General features: G+C 43.1%; 1 protein-coding gene across 9 annotated transcripts in view; it reads right to left on the reverse strand.

Annotated features, from left to right (window-relative positions):
• LOC142365635 (ceramide transfer protein-like) overlaps window positions 1–23792 on the reverse strand; it is a 135949-nt gene that overhangs the window by 105000 nt on the left and 7157 nt on the right. The window contains exons 1-2 of one of the 9 annotated variants that reach the window (XM_075446631.1): window positions 2350–2504; window positions 1971–2121 (exon numbers count right to left, since the gene is read on the reverse strand). The exons of 7 other annotated variants lie outside the window; for them this stretch is intronic. The gene's annotated coding sequence lies outside the window, so the exon portion shown is untranslated. Of the gene's footprint in view, window positions 1–1970; window positions 2218–2349; window positions 2505–23792 lie in introns of those variants that run through there. One more of the 9 variants, XM_075446630.1, reaches the window with a different exon arrangement.

The following is a 23792-nucleotide window of genomic DNA, read 5'->3' on the forward strand; positions in this document are numbered from 1 at the left end:
TGTGAAGAGCTGCAGCCCTTGGGATGGACTCACATTGGAGAAGTTTGTGGAGAACTGTCTCCCATGAGAGGGACCTTCATGCTGGAGCAGGGGAAGAGTGTGAGGAGTCTTCCCCCTGAGGAGGAAGGAGCAGCAGAGACAATGTGTGATGAACTGACCACAACCCCCATTCCCCATCTCCCTACGCCACTTAGGGGGAGGGAGAGAAACGGGAGTGAAGTTGAGCCCAGGAAGAAGGGAGGGGTGAGGGGAAGGTGTTTTAAGATCTGGATTTATTTCTCACTATCCTACTCTGATTTGATTGGTGATGAATTAAACTCCCTTTTCTCCCCAAGTTCAAACTCTTTTGTTCTTGATGGTAATTGGTGAGTGATCTCTCCCTATCCTTGTCTCGACCCTCGAGCCTTTCATCATATTTGCTCTCCCCTGTCCAGCTGAGGAGGGGGAGTGATGGAGTGGTTTTGGTGGGCACCTGGCATTTATCCAGGCCAAACCAAAACAGTTATACACTGTAATAACATATGCAAACCAAGTGAAGACAAACATTGTGCTCACATAATTCAGCAGTCTAAAACTATTTATCCCTGAAGCTTTGACATACCAGTTTTTATTGGGGATTATTTTTTGTGATGCCAAGAAGTTATTTTTTTTAATACAAGATTAAGAAAAATTTAGTATAGCTTCACATTGATTTTGCCCACAGCTAAATGTGCAAACCTGTTCAGCTGCTGAATATAACTCTTGATATTTCACTATATTCTTGGATTTGTAAATTCCAGTCATATTTAAGCCATATTCCATGAAACTTCTAATGCTAGTTTTCACATTCATCCTCCTAGAACACCAGATTATTTACTTTTTTGTGGACTGAATTATCACAGCCATAAGATCTCATAAGAGAACTATATTCATAAAAGAGTAATTTTACAATGAAAGCAAATATTAAGTATTACCTGTTTTATTTCCTCTAATAGAACTATTGCAAAATTGTGAGAAATCACTGCTTCAGAAAAGGCATTTTGTAAAGCAATGCATTTTGGTTTACTTAGGTTTTACAAAATTCTCTTAAGGGAAAAAAGCTATATGTGTTTTACCAATTAATACTATGCTTGGTAAGAATTTTACCAGACAACATAGGTCTAAAAACATGGTCTCTCATGCCCTATTAAATACTAAGGAGAAGTATTTAGTCAAGTTAGTGTATTTCTTTCTGGAGTCACAGTTCATTTTCAGAATACAGCCTGAACACTGCTCATCGAAATAGTCTACTCCTTGTTGTATCCTCCCTTAACATTAGTTCCTTTGAACGAGCATCATCACTGTATTTTCCTTTAGAGATCTCTTCCTTCCCCGAAGTTGGAGTACATGCAGCAAAATCCTGCCTCTGCTTAGGAACAATTCTTGTTCCTTCTTATTCTTTCAAACAAGTACATTAATCACAAGCTATATCTGTGATGACTCTCTAGATTATTGCGGTGGGTATACCCTAGCTGGCTGCCAGACCCCCACCCAGCCGCTCTCTCACTTCCCCTCCTCAACTGTATAAGGGGAGAAAATAAGATGATAAGCTGTGGGCCAAGATAAAGACAGGGAGATCACTTACCAGTTGCCATCATGGGCAAACCAGACTCAACTTGGTGAAAATTCATTTAATTTATTGCCAATTAAAAAAAAAGAGTTGGATGGTGAGAAACAAAGACAAAACTAAAAACACAGGTGCAGGGGGATGGGCAGTCAGTTCATAACACTTCAATTCTGCCACTCCTTCTGAAGGAAGGGGTTAAAGGGATTTTAGTAGAAGCAGTCTTGCCTAATAGTTAAGGAATTTAGTAGAAGCAGCACTGCCTAATAGTTGCTGTGCAGAGAACTGATAATGCTTAAATTAACTGAGGCAGAGTCTTGCATTTCCTTATAAAGAGGGTAGTTCCTGATAAGGGCTGGGGAGTTGCCTAGGACCCGCTAAGACTGACCTTGCAGTTTGGATGGGAGCCAGAAGAGAACCGAGTTTGCGCAGAAACAAAGGTCAATCAGCGAACACCGTGGTGAAGAGGATGAGCCTTCATCTTGGGACCCCCGACGACCACCACCAGGAGGCACTGCGCAAGCGCGGCTGGGAGGAGTCTATGGAAATTACTTTTTGGAACTGATTTTAATACGAAGTGGGGATAGGTCATGCATATGTATAGGCGGATTGGGAAATCTGATGAATATGTAATACTTGACTGTATAAAGCGAAGAGGCAAGTTACTGTCCAGCACGTGCACGACTTTGGTGGGGCTACCCCCCCCCCCCCCCCCCCCCCCCCCCCAGCCTGTGCCGCCCGGCGCCGAATACGCCGAATAAACATACCTACTTTACAATGTTACAGATTGTGGAGTCTGTTTTCCGCACGTCGCTTCCTCACATTTTTCCCCTGCTCCAGCACGGTTCCTCTCCATGGCTGCAGTCCTTCAGAATAAACCTGCTCCAGCATTGACTCTCCACAGGCTGCAGCCTCCTTCAGTGCATATCCAACTGCTGCAGTGTAGGGTCCTCCACAGACCGCAGTGTGGATATCCGCTCCAGCGTGGTCCTCTGCGAAGGATGCAGGGAAACGCCTGCTGTGCAGTGGTCTCCTCCAGGTGCTGCAGGGGATTCTCTGCTCGGCGCATGCAGCACCTCCTCCTGCTCTCACCGCGGGGCTTTCTCTCACACTTTTTTTCCCCTCACTCTTCTTTCTCTCACTGCTACACAGCGTTTTTGCCCTTTCTTAACTGTTTACCCCGAGGCACCACCACAGTGGCTGAGGGGCTCAGCTGTGCCCTGCAGTGCCTCCACTGGAGCCAGCTGGAACTGGCTGTGTCCAGCACAGGGCAGCCCCAAGCCTCTCCTCACAGAGGCTGCCCTACAGCCCCTACCCTTGCCACATTTATAAAAGTGCATAAGTGCAATTAATAAAGTGCAGAGATCCTTTTTTCTCTATGAGCTATTTTTGGAAGACACTTGGCTTTGGAAGTATAAACATTGAAGTTACTAAATAAAGTCATTACTTTAATTTTCCAAGGTGGGTTTTGCTTGGTTTTTTTAATATCATTAACTGTCCTAGATCTAACTGTCAGGGTGGAAAAACTTAAAGAAAGCATTATACTTCACTATTCATCATACATTTTATTCAAAATGTACTGAAAACCCAAGAGATGTAGCAAGTTGTAATGCACTTTATTTGCAATACTCTTTTTTTTTTTCCCCCCGAAACAAAATCCAAGTAGATCTACAAACCTGGGGAATTAGGGTCAGCCAAAATTCACAATACAAAATTCTGGTTTCCCTTTCTGAATTCCAAAATTCAGGCAAAACCTAGTAGAAACATTAGACTAGGGTGTCTTGTCTCTCCTTGCTGTTATTCTTAAGCAATAAGAATCCACTTCTTAGTTACATCAGCTGGCTGTATTTTTTTACAGGATATAGGAAAACATTATTGCAAACAAGTAAATGAGACCACTTTATGTCTACCAAAACAGTGACGATCCTTTTAGGTGGCAAAACATGGGACATCTAATCATGCTATGATTTGTTCATTACTCCATTAAAAAGAAAAACTTTCTTATAAGGGCACATCTATACGTATAGAAAAATCTTATCAAGAAAACAGGCTTAAAAATATAAAAGTCTAGTTTTACATTCTTTGCTACTTCCTAAATATTTCACTTCAGATCTTATGTTAGGATATTTGCCTTTCAAAATGTAATGAATACTGCTTTTTCTTTTAAAAATAATTGTTATCTTGTCTTTTCAAATCTTGGCTGAAGTAGAGGCCCACTGCACCCATGAAAGCAGAAGCATGCTAAGCAGAATTTAACATTAGCTTGCTAGCATGCTACGCAAACTTTAAAATTAGCTTGGTTTAATCCACTGCAAAGAAGCCCTCTCAGATGAGAATCACCTTTTTAAGTCTGGAACAAGCATATATTGTATGTTACTTTTGCAGTTAAACCACATTTTAAACTTGAAACCCACGGTTCTCAAGAACGAACCTGGTGAATCTGCACACCCGGCACAGATGTTCAGATGCAGGAGTGATTATGTAAAAAATAATTTTTAGTAATTTTTGTGTGGAATCAACTATCCTGAAGTCTTACAGTACCCAATTTATTAATGAATATTTTTTCCAGTTATTTTCCTATTAATAATGTGGAATTACTATGTAGTATTAAGTCACGCTATATTGGTTTATATGCAAACACATCTCTGACGCATGTTATTCCCAACTGCCCACTGAAAAACCAATGACTTGCAATAGCAAAATCTAGAATATAACAAATGTGCACTTGAAATATCAGCTAAAATTTGATCAGAGACATGGAATGGCACTCTGTTATTAGAAGAAATGAGGACAAGACTGAAATAGCTGTAAAACAGCATGTGCACACAGCCACTGCCTGAAGTGATCTACCATTGACTGTGGATACCCTATGTAAAAGCTCCAATGGATTAGTGAAACTGATTTAGATGCACACTGTGAGAAATGAGGATATAACCAATGGGCCTGTCCTGTTTTAAACACAGTCTGAAGAACCCTAAGCTTTATTAAATTGATAACTTCTGTTTAGTGTTAACTATCAGTTAATGACTCCAGGATACAAGATACTGGAAATGGAAGCGTGCATGTTGTCACCTTGATGGGAATTAAACCAGTGAACCAAGTCCCCTGCAGAAAAATGTAAATGATGCTTCTCAGGTATCCATTAGGAGCAAAATATTTGCAATATCCACTGACATCATACATTAGCCATGGAAAAAAATCAGAATTATACCACCTGGAAAAACATCAGCTCAGAATTGATATGAAAACACTGAGTTAAAACTCATTAGAAATCCCATTATATACAGGAAGAAGTTAGAGTTATTAATCAGGCAGGAAACAAGGCAACTTCATATCAACTATGGAGAACGCAGAAAACTAATGTATCACTTTTTTCAGTTTTAAGAGGACAGTCAAATACAGGAACAGGAATCACATACACTGCTGCACCCCTAAAAACACTATTTGTGTATTGATTTACTATTTTTTTGTTATATCTCATACTATGTACTGCAGTATGCCATGGAAGACCCAAAAACTCTACATACACCAACAGTCCAATATGGATTTCACAAGAAAACCATGAGGCAACACCCAGACACGATACTCTACCCTAAGAGCAAAGCCATGCTTTGCAGCAGTACTGTTGAGAGTACAGCACCCTGGACTCAGACTCACAGTGACAGGAATGGAGAGTTCCCATCCTTTGAAAACAGGGGAGCTGCAGCTAGAGCAGAGGCCTGCCATACCCATGAAAGCAGCACACTAAGCGGACTTAGGGAGATTAGCTTGCTTTGAATCCAAACATAAGCAACTTAATACAGTACAACTGTATAAGCATTTCTATAAATGCAGTACTACCACTACTAACAACATGCCACAAGCCTTATGCTAACTATGCAAGGCCCCAGTCCTGATCTGTAAGGCTCATTATCAACTTGTTATGAAAACTCTCAGTGAACTAGAGCTTGGTACCAGATGTCTCTTGTTATGACATACAATTTAAGCATGAGATAACAAAGGCCTTGAAAATATGGACACAGGCTAAAATCAGAGACCCCAGAACCATAAACAACTCATTAATGGTCAATCACTGGTCAGTGAAAAAGTGCAGCCTCCAGAGCCCAGAAGGCTGCTTTTGCTCTAAGCAGCAGCAGCTGCACAAGGGCCATAAAAAAAAAAGCAAACAACCAAAACCAAAAACGAAAACAGGTGAGCAACAGGGCAATGCACCTGCTGCAGCAGTCTCTTCCCCCCCCCCCCCCCCGCATCACACAGCATGTAGAGTCCAGGAGCAGGAGCCAAGGATTAAAATTCACCTAGAAACTCAATCATTTTATAAAAGATCCCAAATTGGGGCAGGGTTGGCAGAAGATGCCTGCTTAAATTCTGTCCCTGTCCTGTCATCTGTATCTCACCCCCACCCCCCCATTAAGGAGCTCTCCAGTCAGGACACCTTGACCTCAACAGCTAGGACCATCAAGAACAAGCTAGCTATATGGCATTGGCTCCATGGTACTGCATACTTACAGCTAATGTAGGATGTGTTAAAGACTGACTGCTTTGAATACGTAATGATAATGGTTAGTGTGTAAGAACTAATTAACAACATGCAAGAGCTAATTATAAGCACAAGATACGTTGCTAACAAATGTCAGCCTAAAAGCTTTCATTCTAAATTTTAAAATTGACTTGATGTCAGTCTAAACTCTCTAATCACATCTCAAACTCCTTGATATATATATAAAATTCTATTTGTGTACATATATATCTATATATGCACACATATTTAGTTGTGAAACAACTTTTCTCCTACAACTGAAAGTTTTAAGAATATATTAGACACTGGTCACAATACAATCTGGGTTCTTAAATGTCTGGAGACATGGGGTAGCAAATTCTGTTCAACTGGTCCTCTTAACTGGGGAATGGTAGACTTCAACTGAGTAGAAAGACATGTCAAACAGACTAAGAAGTGGCTGAAGCCTGCCAGAAGATGTGATCTGAACCACACTGATTAGAATTCATAAGGAATATGGCAAAGCAGCAACTGAAGTTTATGTCTAAAGGAGGCAAAAAGATGAACAAAAACAACACTGAAGTAATCTGTGAAGAACTACTGTGTGTACCAACAGAAACAAAAGGCTGATGATTTAGCAACTTTAGAATGCAGCAAAACAGGAGATGGCCTGGTGCAGCTGCATATTAGTAGTTTAAAAAAAAAATAGCATTCTGACCCTTTTTCCCTTCCCATTCCAGGAATGCATATCAGAAAGTGAGGTCTGGTATTACACAATACAGGTCAGATAATCAACAGCAGGTTGCCTAGCAGGACTGTTGAGCAACACTACAACCCTGGAGGGGGGTGACATATAAACAAAAAAACCCATATCCACTAACAATAAATCAATCTTAGGAAGATTCATAGAAATTCAAATTGAGTAAGAATAAGAATTGCAATATACACAGAAAAAATTCCAAAGGTATATAACCATAGCTTTAACACAAAATGCAAACACTGGAATTATTTAAGGCTTGGTATAGCATCTGTGAGAAATGTTCCACAGCATGAAAATGTTCAGATATAACCCATGAGCAGGAATTATGATCCTGAAGTAGATGTCAAATCATGAACACTGTTAAAACTTAATTCTTTTCATAAAAAAAAGTCAAGTGGGGGAATGATATTCTAATTGATAATAAAAAGTTGACAGAAGTACCATTGGATTACAGCCCTAATTTCAAGTGTGTGGCAACATATGATTATATTCAAGTACTAAAATGGAATTCTTCAGCAATATTAAGTAATCCTAAAATATTTAGTTAATACACATTACTGATTTTTTCATCATCTTGTTCATATTATGACGAAAAATTCCACAATGATTAACAATCTCACTTAAGCTGATCTGAATGTGTATTTTTCCACTTCTGACCTAATTTCCTCAATACAGACTAAGAAATCAATCTTCCATTTCTCCACCCAGCCAAATAATTGCTTTTTGCTTGCTAAGGATATTAGTACTATAGCACTTTGGTAAATACAGGACAACATTCTAACATTTTCACTTTGAACATGAACCCATCCATGCCTGGTTCGGACAACTCAAAGACTGTAAGATTCACATACAAATGTGTACAGAGGATATGAATGCTAAAAATAATTGTCCAGGAGTCCCACGTTCCAAGCAACTTCTGCCTGCCTCACCAACGCCGGCCCCATCTCATTACCTCCTAGGCATCAACTCTTTCTCTCCCTCACTCTTCTCTTGCTCTTTGGCATTTTTCTCTCCAGAATACAATCACCTCAGGCCTTTCACATATGAGTAAGCATTCCTGACCACACTTGCTTCTGCAGGGTTTTTTGGATGCACTGTCTAGAATCTGCATTCAGATTTCTCTCCCATTTAGCCAAGATTTTCCACCAGTCAATGTGGGAAACCGTATAACTTGAGACAGAACAGCACTGTCTCATGACCCTGAAGGATCAGCGCATCCTGTGCCTCCCTTCTCTGTTCTCAGGAGATAAGCTGTTTTCACACATCCAGCTGCAAAAGATCCTGGAAAACAGCAACTGTGAACTGGCATTTGCAAAGCCATGAATCCAAAGCTGATTGGCTCTAGTAACTATTGTATTAGTATATAAGGTATTCACTTGAGCAATAAAATTATTCTGATCGAGCACAAGATGGGGGTCCGTGAAGTCATTCACCACAAGTCCAGATTTAACTATTTGATTATTTAAGGCACACACAAAAGCCTGAAAGTACTGATTGCCTTGTGTCCTAAAAAAGCTCCTATCTAGTTAGGGCTTGTATTCGATGCCTTAATTTACTCAACTCGTATTTTTAGTAGCAATTATGGCTGAGGAATCACTTTATCAAGTCACAGAAAATTATTATTTAATTAAAAGCTCATCACTTCATACTAAAACAGACTGCTTTCCAACCTCAGACAGTTGGAAACAATATTTCCCCATGCAATTAGCAAGTATTAGAAAATTTACTACTATGGTATTTCTGCCCAGGGCATGGATTTACAGCTTAGCTTTTTTAATAAAAGCTTTCACCAACTAAATGCTATCATTTCCCATTCAACTTAACTAGCACCTCACAGAATCAAGCCTATCAGTTTTATCATAACCAGGTCTGTCAGCAAGATCAAAGCTCAGAAGAGTAGCTACAAAAAGCTAATCCAAAGTTCATACACAGTAATCCCCCAACTAAGTCCAGTTCCATACACTACCAATCACACTGCTTTTGTCCTGGGTTAAGCTGGGATAGGGTTAATTTTCACCAGAGGCCAGGAGGGAACACAGCTGACCCAAACTAGCCAAAGAAACTGGGTATTCCATACCATGTGATGTCATGCTCAGTACTTAAGTGGGGGAGATGGCCAGGGAAGGGGAATTGCTGCTTAAGTGAGCTACACATTGAGCAGTGAGAAAATTGCACTGCGTATTCCTTGCTTTGTATATTCTTTTCACCAGTATTACTGTTGTTATTTTCTTCTTCCTTTGTTGTTCTGTTAAACTGCCCTTATCCCAACCCGTGAGTTTCTGACTTTTTCTTCTCGCTCTCCTCCCCATCCCACTAGGAGGGAGGAGTGAGAGAGTGACCGCATGTTTCTTTGTTGTTGGCTGGGACTAAACCACCACAGTCCTTTTTGGTGCCTAACATGGGTCTCAGGGTTGGGATAACAAATGACCTGACAAGAGTGTGTTAAAATTTTTTTTTCATAATTTGTTATATGCATTTATTATATTAGTTAAATACTCACTGGTCACAATGTTGCTGTCTTTGGTCACATGGTTGTGGTATGCAAACCCTTACTTGCTGTATGTATTCACTGTGGTGCTGTTCATGACCACTGGGAAAAGAATCAGGATTACCATTTTGCTGTACTGTGTAATATTGACTTATAACATCATCACTGGTCATGAGGTTAAGCTGGCATTTGTATGCAGCATTGCCCATAACTAAGGTGCCATCTCTCAGAATTTATTAACAATCTCACCCAATCTATGGGGAAGACAGAGGGGAAATACTTTCCCCTGCCCTTTCATCTTCCCCATTCTCCTTCAGGCTAGATACAACAGCTTTTGAGAATTTTGAAGGTACTTGGGATGTTCAAGCCATCATTTTCCTATTGCTATGTCTCCTGAATGTGTTTCAGGTCTTGTTTAGAGTTAAACAACTAGTCAAAAATATCGCCCAGAAATCTGCCCCAAGGCTCGATAGCTATGAGCGGCAGGGTGTGTGGGATAGCATGGGCAAATGCCTGGGACAGTGGGCACCCCCAGTGTTTTGAAGCTTCACCCCTGAAGAAGTGCAGAATCCTGACAAACTAGTAAAATATTTGGAAGAAGTGTGCTACCACACTGGAAATTCCAGACAGACACAAATCACTGCAACATGCTCGGGTCTGGACCATGCCTACCAAGCCGCGCTGTTCAACAGTAGCCTCAAGAGGAAGAGAGGGAGAACAGATCGACAGGCACTGCAGCTACTCCGACCCCAACGACAGGCACTGCGGTTAAACCAGGAAACCAACCCGTACCAGTATCAGTTGCCCATACACAAAAAAAGAAATATACAGAAAAATAAATACACAAAAAAATCAGTTCGCATAGTAAGGAATGTGGGATTTCTGGAACAACAGGGACATATTGTGAGCAACCCAGACACTCTGAATATGGACTTGATTTGTTTGTAGCAGCACAGGCTTCAAGCAGCACAGGCCTCAAGGCCATTCTCAGGCCGGCTGCGGGTAAACATTCTCAGGCCAGCTGCGGGTAAACAGTCGTTCTATGAATAATGACCAATCATAGTTGAGTACTGCTTATGTAACCCGGGTGTTCTATTGATAGATGTTTTATGCATAGTGACCAATCATAACTGAGTGCTGTATAGAGTGTTTATGTATAGTGACCAATCATAACCGAGTGCTGTCTATATAATCTAGATTCTCTGCTAATAAAGTTGACTGTTATGAATCATATTGGTCGAGTCGTTGATCCCACCGCAACAAGGAATGACGATGAACCAGGGTCATGACAAGAGCAGGAGAAGGAGGAAGAACCAGAGGCAGTCACCTGATCCCTGTCCCTAAGCGAGCTGCGAGACATGCGGAAAGATTTCAGCCACTACCCAGGCAAACACATTGTCACCTGGCTGCTCCCATGCTGGGATAATGGGGCCAGTAGCTTGGAATTAGAGGGCAAGGAAGCCAAGCAGCTGGGATCCCTGGCCAGGGAAGGGGGCATTGACAAGGCCATTGGGAAAAAGGCACAAGACCTCAGCCTCTGGAGGCGACTTCTGTCAGGTGTGAGGGAGAGGTACCCCTCCAGTGAGGATGTATGTTATCCTGGCAATTGGACCAATAAGGAGAGGTTTCCAGTACCTGAGGGAATAAGCTGTGTGGGAGCTGGTTTACTATGACCCAGATGATGAGCAGTTACCCACAGACCCAGATGAAGTCCAGTGCACATGACCCATGTGGAGGAAGTTTGTATGGAGTGCACCATCCTCATATGCCAACTCACTGGCAGTAATAGACTGGAAAGGTGAAGAGGCACCAACAGTGGATGAGGTGGCTGTCCGACTCCTGCAATATGAGGAAAGTCTCTCTTCCTCCCTTGTCTCAGCCATGGAGAAACTGTCCCAGTAGGCCCAGCGACTTGAAGAGAGTATGTCCTACTCCCCACCTGTATGGGCCAGTATGTCAGCTATTAGGAGCAAGCATTTCTCTGCTCAAGACAGAGGATACAGAGGCTACACACCACGGGGCACCCTGTGGTTTTACCATCATGACCATGGAGAAGACATGAGGAAGTGGGATGGAAAACCTGCCTCAACCCTAGAGGCACAAGTGCGTGAGTTGCAAGGAAAAACAATCACAAAAGGGGATTCTTCTAGGAAAAATGCCACTCCAGTTTCCAGCAGGCAGTTCTCCAGGCAAAGCAGACAGTTTGATCTTGCACCACGTGGACGCCCACATCCCTAAGAGTTGGGCCACTGAAGAACATCAAAACAACCACCAGGTGGATCAGGCTGCCAAGATTGAAGTGGCTCAGGTGGATCTGGACTGGCAACATAAGGGTGAACTCTTTATAGCTCGGTGGGCCCATGACACCTCGGGCCACCAAGGAAGAGACGCGACATACAGATGGGCTCATGACCAAGGGGTGGACTTGACCATGGACACCATCGCACAGGTTATCCATGAATGTGAGACATGCGCTGCAATCAAGCAAGCCAAGCAGGTAAAGCGTCAGTGGTATGGAGGACGATGGCTGAAATATGAATATGGGGAGGCTTGGCACATTGACTACATCACACTGCCACAAACCCGCTATGTGCTCACAACGGTGGAGGCCACCACCGAATGGCTGGAAACCTACCCTGTGCCCCAGACCACCGCCTAGAATACCATCCTGGGCCTTGAAAAGCAACTCCTATGGCAACATGGCACACGGTACAGTGGACTGCTAAAAACCACTCTGAGAGCAATGGGGGGGTGGGACTTTCAAAAACTGGGATACTCATTCAGCAAACACCACCTGGTTAGTTAACACTAGGGAATCCAGCAATGTGGTCATGGTGTAAATGAATTCAACATTTCAGAGGGATGATCCATAAATTAAGGGAATAATATCTGTTTGTATGTATTCAAGACACAAAAAGTGGTGGTGATTAACTGGAAAATGGGGGACCTGGGCATGACGTAGATGGTTTAGAATAAGGGATGGATAACGTCCTGGGTTCGGCTGGGAAAGGGTTAATTTTCCCAAGAAGCCAGGAGGGGACACAGCCAGGCCAGCTGACCCAAACACGGCAAACAAAACTGGGTATTCGATGCCATGTGCCACCATGCTCGGTTGTGGGTGAGGGAGGTGGCCAGGGGGAAGTTAATCACGGCTCGGGAGCATGCATTGGACGGTGAGAGTTGCTCTGTGCGTTTCCATGGGTTGTTTTGTGTATTCTTATCAGTGTTGTTGTTACTGTTCCCTTCCTTTGCTGTTCTGTTAAACTGCCCTTATCCCGACCCATGAGTTTTGCCTTTTTCTTTCCATTCTCCTCCCCACCCTAGCAGGGGGAGGGGTGACAGAGTGACCTCGTGGCCCTTTGTTGCCGGCCAGGGCCAAACCACAACAGTTACTAACAAAGCTTCCTACACAGTAATGCTATGTTGTGGTTCCTCTCTACTTTTTTTGTTTCGCCATTAGCTGTTGACATCCACTGCTGAAGTCTTCCTTTTACCTTTTGTCCTGGTTTCGGCTGGGATAGAGTTAATTTTCCTCACAGTAGCTGCTGAGTTTTGGATTTAGTATGAGAAGAATGTTGATAATACACTGGCAGTTTTAGTTGTTGCTAAGAAATCAAGGATTTTTTTTCAGTCTCCCATCTCTAAGCTAAGGACCTTTGCCATAATAATTTGAGTGGTGACTGTGCTGAAACCCATAGGCGGGAATGAATTTCGCAACTGTCATAATATATGACAACACAGAATTGCTTACAACAGTGGCAAATATTTTGCCAAGACCCTTAAAGAGGAAGACCCTATAGCAAAAGAATTTGCAAAAGAAGAAAGAAAAGGGGGGACTTGATGTGGGAAATTGACGTTTAGTTTGATTTTCCTATAGCTTTAGTTTGATTTTGTTATATAGCTTTGCAGCCATGTGGAGGCAAGGATTAACCTCTGACATTTAGTTTGGTCCTATTCTTTGTAACCTTGCTAACAAGGACTGCTGTGAGCTCAAATGTAGATAACAATGACTGGTGACAGACAGTTAAAAGAGAGTTAAAAGAGACAGGGACAGATAAGGACTGATAACCAGAACCCTATTGTCTGTAAGAAGCCCCCCTCTAGCTGAAACTGGTTTGGCGGCTTGGAACTCAGCCAACACAGACAACTCAGCAGTTTTGGGCCAAAGGTGAAAAGTACACAGAGAGGAAGACTAGGAGCCTTCATCCAGAAGACCCCCACAGACAACCACCAGATTACATTGCGCAAGCACTAAAGAGGGACGGAGTATGATCATGAATCCTTAGAAATAATTGTAATAATCACACCTATTTCCAGAACTAATTGTAATAACCCAGCCCACTTAGATAAACTTTGTAATAAATAGGTGCATGCTTTGTGACTCGGTGTGCAAGTTAGGAGGAGCGATCCCCCTTGCACCCGGCACCGTAATAAACATACCTGCTTTATAACTCTCTGAGTTGTGGAGTTTGTTTCCCCACGTCAATACGGGTGCTCAAATGTTGGTAATCACCAAGGAGACTGCAACATGCTTAAATGTAAAACCTGGTCACCGTAAAGTAAAATTTACAGGCATTGATGGAGTCATAAGGAAATTCCCTACAGCAAAACTTACCCTGTGTCTCCCGGGCGAACAAAGATTAACCCGCACTGAAGTACTGGTCGGTGCTGCTAACACTAATATTTTGGGATTTGATTTGTTGTATGGCAGAGTGTGGAAACTCCCTGATGGTTCAGTTTGGAGTTTTGCAGGGCGAGAAATTAAACAGAATGAGCCTAAAAAAATTAATTTATTAGAAATGTCCATATCTTTTCCACCATAAAAAATTACAAACACAAAACAGTACACTTTACCAGCAGCTGCACGAACAGGTATTGACAGGGTGGTAAAAAAACTGAGGTAACATCACTCGTACACACTCACCCTATAATTCCCCTGTTTGGTCAGTAAAAAAACTAAACGGGCAATAGTAGCTCATGATTGATTACTGGAGATTAAATGCCAATCCTGCACCTTTAACTGCAGCTGTACCTCCAATTGCAGAATTGGTAACCCAAATACAGGAAGCCTCTCACACATGGGTGGCAGCTTTAGATATGTAAAACAAGGCCACACCTGCGAGCTGGTTTGTATCAGGAAGGCATAGCCCGAGGATGGCCTGTGTCAACAAAACTGTGTGAACAAGTGGTCACTGCCTGTTCAGTGTCGCCTGGGACTTAACAAAGATCATCCAAGTAAGGCATCTCCCATGCACATCCGAAATAAAAAAAACACTGTGGCACACCTGGCAAATTGATTACGTAGGTCCATTTGGACCCTCAGGGGGTAAAAAACATATATTAGTAGGGGTGGAAGCTGTTTCAGGAATTACCATGGCAACGGCTGTCCCAGCTGCAACTGGAGATAACACAGTTTACAGCCTGAAGGAATGGTTCAGCACACTCCCCCTTCCTGAGGAGATTCCAAGTGACAACGGATCACACTTTACAGCCACAGTGGTACAAGACTGGGCAAAAGAAGAAGCAATTCGGTGGGTATTCCATACTCCATACTACCCCCAAGCAAATGGTATTGTTGAGAGAACAAACGGGTTAAGCGATTTGCTAAAACCCATGAATCTGGGTGGCATCTGTGACTATCCAATGCCATCTGTCAATTAAATAATAGATGGACCGGAGACGGCTGTCCCAAAATGAAAGCCTTCTCTGCTTCTGCCACAACTTTGGTGCCAAAGGCAGACGTAAAACCAGAACACCCTACTGGCTTTTACACAGGCCAGCCAGTGCTGGTCAAAATGCCTCAGATTGGAACAGTGGCACTAGTATTAACAAAACCAAAAAATCTTTACGCTTGGGAAGCGAAAGATAGCTCTGGAAAACTGCATCGAATCAGTGCTAGATGGATAGTACCTACCTTTTAACCTATTATATGCCGGTTTCAATGACAACCGAGCATTTTCCTTTCTTTTCTGTTTACAGGTATTTTCCAAACGCTGGGAAACTATGCCTAAAATCAGGGACTGTCACGTGTCAAAACAGACTGCCATCAAGGACTGCTGATTTCTACTTCTAGTCCTAGTCTGTGGAATCATCTGTGAACCAAAGTTTCCAGAAGGTCAAAACAATCTGACAAAAAGGACAATAGTGATTTAATTTTGATAGGAATACTGATTTCTAATTTTACTTATATATTATGTGACCTTTTTTACCTTTTTGCTTTATTGTTTAGGTTACTGTTTTTATAATGCAAAATACTTTTATTTTGTTGTGGTTTTGATAGTTATAATTTACTATAGAATTGTCAATATGAATCTTCTATCATGCATTGGCAGTGGTAGACAAATATGTGTAAGTTTAACATGTGTTTACATATTAGGTGTAATAATTGTGCATGTGTTCCATAGAGATTATAATCAAAAAACAAAGAAGTCTTTGGGTATGATCGAGGAAAACATAGCCTTTAAGTTGTTACAAGGATTTCTGAGAATGATGAATTGGACTCAGGGAACCACTTGTCTTATGTTGCCAACAACCCCTGCAGAGGGACTCCCTTTTATTGTATGATAAAAGTGGATCCCAAACAGGTTAACACATGGGCATATCATATAGTTTCTAACAACAACGCTGAGCCACAGGACAAAAGATGCCGAGTTCCTTTCCAACATTATCTGAATGGACATAATAGCCTCGATGAACTCGAAAATAGTACGTGTAGCACTTTAATGCTACCTGCACCACCTGAAACCGTATGGGTGTGTTCTAATGGACAAATATCAGACTACATTCAACCCTGTTGGGATGGATTAGAATGTACTCTAGGTATTCCAAGCTTGTGTCCTACTATAGCTTTTAATTTCATTCAATCCTTAACAAAATCACGAGGACATAGAGCTAAAAGACAGTCACAAACGTGGAACTCCATGCAAGAAAATGGTAATCTTTTTGCCTGGCCGAGCTATTATACCCCAGCAATGAGAATAAACTTGGGAATGAAAGCTTTTTAAGGTTATTGAACAGTAATAACCAATAATAGATTATATATAGAAAATTTGACATGGCAAGTAGAATCCTTAGCAAACTGGACAAAAACAGCAATTAATGCAGTTGACTTGCAGCTGCAAGCTACATCCAAAATGACGCTACAAAATAGGTTAGCCTTAGATATGATTTTGTTAAAAGAAAGTGGTGTTTGTGGATGGCTAAATGCCTCCTATCCTGATGAAACCTGTTGTGTTTCTATCCCAAATGTGTCCGTCACTTTACATCAAGCCATGGATGAAATGCATAAGATTGCTGAACAGTCTCGAGAACTTCGTGAAAATATGAAACAAAAGCCCTGGGAATGGACAGGGTGGATCTTGAAAGTTTTTAATGGACTTGGACTAAACATTAGTGGATGGATACAAAGTTTGATTCAATATGTATTGATGTTTATTGTACTCCTTATTGTTATTTGTGTGTGTTTATCATGTGTACAATCTTCACTAGCTAAAACTTTTAGTACGCATATTAGAATGCTTCAAGTTCATAACCCTGATTATGTACCTTTAATTCCTTCTCCTATTAGGGAGGAAGATGAGACCCTCAACCCGTCTGAACCTAAATTCATCTAATATTCCTTTTTCACGAGATGTGACTAAAGTCATGGGGTGGATAATGTAATCGATGGCCCTGCTGGACTTGTCCAATGCAAGATGAAAGACAAACAGACTGAGGCGTCTCTCCACTGAGGCATCAAGAGCCGAAGAGCTAAGAGCTAACAAAGGAAGTAAATAACTGGTGCTTATCTTATCAGACAAAAGTAAGGGGGGAAAGCCCATCACTGTAAACTCAGTGATCTGTGGGGCACCACGAAGGCTGTGCAGCCAGAGACTGCTTCAGAGATTGCTTTGGATAAAGCACAGATGGCCCCCGAATGCACATACCAAGATGCCCGCTCCGAATGCGTGTCACACTGCTGAGTCCCACTTCTGATGACACAACATTCCATGCCAAGAGCCAATCGATACACAATAATTGACTTAGTCCCACCTCGCAAAAAGATTTCCAAACATATAAAAATTGGCACTTGAAAACTCTCTTTGGGAGGAGGAGCCAAGCGAGAACTTCAACTGACGGATGGGTCGACGGGCCTGAACCTCTCTTCCCCTCCCCAAGAAGGGACGCATTTTTGGTACGAGTCGCGCCTCTGATTCTGTCAGACGTATCCCCGGGAACACATTATTAACTGAAGCGCTAAACTATTACTTTGAGCTCAACTTTTGTAGACAGTGCATTTATCAACGGCAATTCCGAATCTGTGATACCTGTCGCTTGAATAAATTACCTATTGTTTCAACTTTGCGAAACTGTTTCAGTGAAAGTCCTTGGAAGGACTCTGGCAGGGAGGTTGAATATCAGAATCCCCTTACCCCACCCCTTTAACGCGACAATCCCGCCGCAACAAATGGCGCCCGAACAGGGACCCTCAGATCGGCATTAGCATCGACAGGTGATTTTTCCAGGAAGACCGAACCCTGAGGGAGCGGACGCCGGCCGAAGGTGAGTGCTGCCCCGGCACTTGGGAGTCGCTAGCGCACAAATCGGGAAAAGAAATCCTGGAAATCCTGCCCTGATCAAGCAGGCGACCGAGGAGGAGATGGGGTCCACACTGACAAAGGAAGAGGCAGCAGTGGTTAAGCTCCTCCAACATATCCTCTCCATGAGAGGGCTACAATATGACTCGGCTACCTTGAAGTCTCTGCTGCTTTGGGCATGGAGAAAGGACTTAATCCCCTGTGTTAACGCTGCCTTTGAAGTTCAGACATGGGCCGATATAGGAATGAAACTGTGGGAAGAAATTAGGATGGGATCCAAGGAAGCGAGCAAATTCTCCACTTTGTGGAGGTTGAACTATGACACTTTAAAAGCTATGAGAGCTGAGAGGGGAGCTGCTGCCTCTGCTTTCGCTGCGTTAACACCCGAGGGAGGGTCCTGCTCGGCGGCTAGTCTGCTATTCCAGGGTCCCAGTATCCCTGCGCCGCCTGTGAAAGCAGGAGGGGGTCAGTCGGCGGCCCATGGAGGCAGGGGAACCTGCGGTCCAGGAGCAGGAGCACGCACGGAGCGACCCGCTGGCGCAGGAGTTTCCACCTCCACCGCGCTGTGGAGAGGGGTGCGCAGAGGCGCCGCCGCCCACAGACCGGCCAGGCGCCACCGCTGCCCCTCCCGATCGTCCCATGTCCCCGAATCCTGTACCGCGGTATCCTCCACTTCCTCTGTCTACGCCGCCGTCTCCCAGGACTCCAGTGACTCGTTGCACAGACGAGGTTACGGACACCAGTCCCTAACCCATATAACCCATTTTCTCTTCCAGCCCCACCTTGCGCCGTGCCGTGGGATGGGGGGGTCAGGAACCAGGGGAGGGTCGGGGGCACAGTGGAGAGGGATAGCTACAGTGATGGCAGCTGCAGTTGGGGCGGCGGTGCGACCGTTGGTCGCAAAACAAAAAGGGGAAAACCAGGACAAGAGTTGTTTTAACTGTGGAAAAAGGGATTACTTTTGGAAGGATTGTGGAGTCAAAGGACTGGTTAGCCAGGGGGGCAGAAAGTGGTGTGTGAACTGTAAGCGGGATAACCACAATACCAGTGAATGCAGAAAATCGGGAAACAGATCAGTTGTTCGACTTGGATGTGTGGCAGAGAATCGGGGACTCTGTGCAGGTCGACAAAGAGAAGTGATAATTCGTCCCTGTTTTTCGAGCTGTCACAAGCATGCTCAGTGTAATAAATGTATATATATAAAATTTGTTCTCAAACTGGCTGATGGAGAAAGAGAAGAAACCCTGTGATGAATGGGTTAACTTTGTTCATGAAATCGCATGTGGGTGTTAGAGTTTCTTTTGCACCTTAAGCTGGAGCCACAGACATCCCGAGGAGGAGTGAACAATAAGTAAGGGAATGGCCCATCTGCTGATAAGCAAAAGAATGGCTTGGGGGATGAACAAGCAGACAGCCTGAGAAAGACTTCGGCCTTCATCCCAACGACCACCTAGCAACTAGTCGCGCAAGCGCAAACACAAGGCAGAGAATACCAAAAGTCACGTATGCAGGAAATAGGAACTCTATAAAAAGAGGGGTTGCATCCGTTATTGGTGCGAACCGTTGGCGGAGCACTGACTCCCCGGTCGCCCAGCGCTGTTTTGCTCTTTTATCGCTTGCTAATAAATTTACTTTGATTAATGAAAAATTGGCTTCTCAATTTGATTTGAGCACAAGCGTCTATAACACTCAGCTACAAAGGAACGAAAGCTCCATTAAAAGATTTTACAGAAAATTTTGAAAGAACAAAGTCTTGCAGCTTAAAATCCCTGAGGAAATCATTACTTGGAAATCAGTGCATACAGCTTTAAATGCTCTAAAACCCGCAGAAACTATCTTAGAAGCGGCTGCTACTCCTCCACCCTTATCTCCAAAGCAAGGACAGAGCCGCAGTCTTTTGAAATATTTAACCCCACATATGACGAAATTCCTAACCCAACACGAGAAATGCAGGAAGTAAATCTGCCAGAACCTGATGATCCTTTAAATCCAGAGAAACAGGAAGTGGGGTGCAAAATCCGGCACCCCGAAAGTGTACAACAGGGTCCCTCTACAGCAATTGGCGTACCCGACCTGAGATCAAAGCAGGGTGAATTCCAGCATAAAACTGTACAGTCCCTCAGACACAGCACAGCCCGCAGCGCCAGCAACCACCACACCAGATGGATCAGCGAACCTTACACCTGGTGGGGCACACGGCCCGCCCCGGGCAACCGACGGCGGGGCACTGCCCGGCGCCCGCCCGTCCACACCCCTCCCGCACCCCGCCCCCCCCCTCCGATCCCAGTGCGCTGGCCTGGCCCAACCCAGAAGCGGCGCAGCAAAAACCATCTTCCTGACATTCAAGGCCTTGGTTGGAAAAAGTGTGTATAATTCAATTACTGCAGTAGAATTCCTTGTGGACAAACAGCTGGATTTTGTTGTCTTTCCAGGGTTCAGATGACCTTTCTGGATAGTGTTGTTCACTCTGTTTAAGGGTGAAAATGTTTGCATCACGAGTGAAGAGCTGTCCCCTCTATTTACCTTGTTAAAAGGGACTCAGATTTGTTATCTTCTCGAAGATCGATGCCAAAAGCAAAAACTGTCTTACAAAGTTTCAGATAAAATTGCAATTGCCTTTACCTCCAGAATTAATGTCAATTTACCAACAAATTTGTGTATAATTTATGGGGTTTTGTTTTCCAGCCTTATGCTCTTTTAGGTCGGTGATGTGCTAATGCACAGGATTTGAAGACTCTGGAATGGATCTTTTTGTCTCATATGCCCACAAAAACATTAACCACAAAGGCAGACACGATCGGGTCCTTAAAGCACAAGATTAGAATTGCTGTCAGCAACTGACAGGACGTGATCCTGATGCTATTTACCTGCTGCTGGCTACAGACAACTTGGTGGTATTAAATAGGGAATCCTTATCACTGCAAGCTGCCCTAGCTAAAAAAAAAAAAAAAAAGAAAAGAAAAGAAAAAAAAAAAAAAGAAGAGTAAATTATTTTGCTGCTTTCTAGTAATAGATTTTGGGTACCCAGGTAGGACCCTGCTCTTGAACATCAATGGGCCAAGGGATCGCAGGACCTCCAGCCGGCACCGAGGGATTCTTGGGGAGAACCTCTGATCCCTGGACCAAAAAGTTTTGAGCACGAACCATTAATAAGGCAAAGGCATTCTTCCAGTATTGCTTCTTGTTGCCTGCCTGTTAGTCGTAGTGAAAGCTTCACAGCATTGGGCTATATCCCTGGGACGAAGGGAAAGTGCCCTTCCTAAAACAGAATTGAAAAGAGAGTACTCTTCCTGAAATTGAGGCTTGGGAATTTGTCTGTTAAATGTTGAATAATATTGTAAGTCCTTGTCTGTTCATAAGTCTTTGTGATATTTGGATTTATGTTGAAAACTTGGTGTGCCTGTGCGTGTGTGGTAGCAACTATAATTGGGTGATTTTATGTGTTCGTTGTCACAGTGTTTGTATTTCTGTGATCTGATGGATTTATTTGGTTTCTGTGATCTAACGGATTTGTCTGGACTAAGCAACTGCTTTTGCATCTTCTGGTTTGGTAAGTTCTGCAGGTATTGATTATTTCTGGTTTTTGACTTCAGACAGGTGTATTTGGACTCTGATTTATTGGGACTTTGGAAGCATTTGATGCAAGAGGGAATAGATGTGGTGATGTCTGCAGATTTATGCTTTTATGTTCATTAATTTTAGCCTACACTGTTAATGAGTCGTAAGTTCTAGATACATTGATTGTAGCCTAGGTGATTACTATGAATACAGGTTATGGTATGCACTTCACATCTATATGTCTTTTTATTATCATTTGTGTTCTTAGGTTTATTTTTAGTATTGCACTGTAGTAGGGCTGTTACTGGACCATAATGCCAAGACTGATGCCTACACGTGTCAATTTAACGCTTGCTTTAAATTCATTAAATAAAAACAGGGAAGATGTAGAGGAACCGGACAAAAGCAGATTGCTGTAACAAACAGAGCAGAAAAATGCTGAAGTAAAGAGGACTTGTGGATGTGCTGAAGGAGCCGAGTACATGATCACGAGTTAAAAAACAGCGGTTGTGTACTGCCAGCCAGCGCATGGGCAGCACAACCTCATCAGCAGCAACCTCAACGGCTGACCTGGCGTGTGATATTGCTACGGATTGGACAGAAGTAGAATAGAGACCCTTGTACAAATAGCTGTCTGATGGGGATAGAAAGTTCCCAGGAACTAATGTCCAGGTACATGATCATCTGCACAAAACCGTGTTCAGCTGGAACCACCTAACAGTTCCGGCGTCTCGAGAATCGCCTCCTATCCTAACTCATTTTCTGTCTTTACAGAATGCTGATATACGGCCTAAGGCAAAGGTGCTGGCACAGGATCTGCAATCAGGAGCTTGGACAGGCCCATGGGAACTATTAATGTGGGGGCACAGGTATGCTTGTGTTTCCACAGATGTAGGACCTAAAATGGTTCCCAGCAAAGTGCATTAGGCCGGCGCTGGACAAGCAACAGGCAACCACAAAAGACCCTGAAGCGCCTGCTGAAGCATCAGAAAACATTTTGAGTGATAACACACTGTTTGATGGCAAGTGATTCGTTTGAGACTGTAAGGAGTTGTATATCAGGCCTCACTAGGCCGCAGGTGTCTATATGTTTAGTCTGTAAGCACTGTTGTGGATATATTATTGCACATGATATATTTTATAAAAGGTATTTGATTTATTTTAATGGTAATCAACACTTTTGTCTGAATCGTACCTTGGCACCATTGTGCATTTGTTGTGAAGGAATTAATATCGTAAGTGAGATCTATTCAATCCGCTGTTTTTGCTGTAACACAGATCGGTATATAAGGTGGAAATGATAACGATCCTCTTAAGCTTGATTGGGTGTATACAAGCAATATGGGTGCCACCATAACCAAAATGAGTGTGTGGGTCACACTAGCAAATCTGACAAGACCAGATTCAATTTGCCTGTCCATAGCATCTCCAGGGAACCCCCTCTTCCACATGCCTTGTTGGTGTCCCTTTGGATGCATGGCCCATACCATCAGCACTGACTAGTGTGGTCCCCCCAAACAATGGCACAGTCACTGATATGTGGGACCTATGGACTGTTCAACTGCCATTGGCCCAGTTAGAGCCTCAGGAGAAAGAGTTACTTGACTCCATACAAATGGACTTTTGTTTGTTTTTTAACTGTACAGGGAGAAATCAAACACATGCATGGAGCGTTAATACATTGAACATATCTAAATCGATTAATCAACCACTTGCTTTACCCCATGGAGTATTTATCATTTGTAGGGACCATGCTTAGCCATCCATCCCATCCCATATAAAGGAAGGTCCCTGTAGTCTAGGGAGATTAATGCTTTTAACACCAAATCAGATCATGATAATTGGCCACCGAAATACACCATACCGAGGGAAAAGAACAATTCATGCTTTTACCTCAGATTGCAAAGATAATATCGAATTTTGGAATAGCGGTGAAATAATCACTGCATCATTTTTAGCCCCCAGGATTGCAGCCTTTCAGGCTCTAGCTACCCCAAAGAAACTGGGATGTGGGTTAACCAAGAAGACTGATGCTACTTCTTAGGCCTTAAGTAGTTTGTCTTCAGATGTTGATTTGGTTAGACACGCGACTTTACAAAATCGTGTAGCAATTGATTTTTGCTTTTAGCACAAGGACATGGGTGTGAAGATTTTTGAAGGAATGTGTTGTATGAATTTGAGTGACCACTCAAAATAGATACATCAACAATTGAGTGAGCTACGCAAAAATTTGAACGCTATAAAGGTAGAGTCAAGATTGACAGACTGGCTCAGTCACCTGAGCATCAGTGGGTGTTGGATCTGGTCAAACAGGGGATAGTGATGTTGGT

The sequence above is a fragment of the Opisthocomus hoazin genome, chromosome W (genome assembly GCF_030867145.1).
Source record: "Opisthocomus hoazin isolate bOpiHoa1 chromosome W, bOpiHoa1.hap1, whole genome shotgun sequence".
Taxonomy (NCBI): Eukaryota; Metazoa; Chordata; class Aves; order Opisthocomiformes; family Opisthocomidae; genus Opisthocomus; species Opisthocomus hoazin.